This window comes from Cynara cardunculus, unplaced genomic scaffold (assembly GCF_001531365.2).
Source record: "Cynara cardunculus var. scolymus isolate 2C unplaced genomic scaffold, CcrdV1 Un_Scaffold_11112, whole genome shotgun sequence".
Classification (NCBI taxonomy): domain Eukaryota; kingdom Viridiplantae; phylum Streptophyta; class Magnoliopsida; order Asterales; family Asteraceae; genus Cynara; species Cynara cardunculus.
In genome coordinates, this window is record NW_020206422.1 from 545 (window position 1) to 879 (window position 335).

Here is a 335-nt window from a genome sequence, read left to right on the forward strand (position 1 = left end):
CAAAAAAAAAAACTCCGCTTCTTAATGGTTTAAAAACCCTCTGAATGATTTCATATCACATGTCTCACTTAACCATTCAACGTCCTAATTACATTGTAAATAATTATCTAACAATTATATTTCATTTTACACTATATCATGAGAGTCTCTTAATCATTCTGCACCAAACCATTCGGCAACTGCCAAACAGCCCCCTTAGCCTCACCATTCCGATCTAGAGTTTATGTCCACAACATAAAGAAACCTTTATTGAACATAACATATCTATGTACAAAACAAAACAAGATGGCAAACAGTAAAACAAAGGTTATTTGTGAAGATCATCAACATGTTCT

The 335-nt window shown here is 32.8% G+C and overlaps 1 protein-coding gene across 1 annotated transcript in view; it reads right to left on the minus strand.

The window, feature by feature from the left end:
• Window positions 1–224: 224 nt before the first annotated feature.
• LOC112505444 (anthocyanidin reductase ((2S)-flavan-3-ol-forming)-like) overlaps window positions 225–335 on the minus strand; it is a 2,454-nt gene continuing 2,343 nt past the window's right edge. Inside the window, exon 6 of the mRNA XM_025109352.1 lies at window positions 225–335. The gene's annotated coding sequence lies outside the window, so the exon portion shown is untranslated.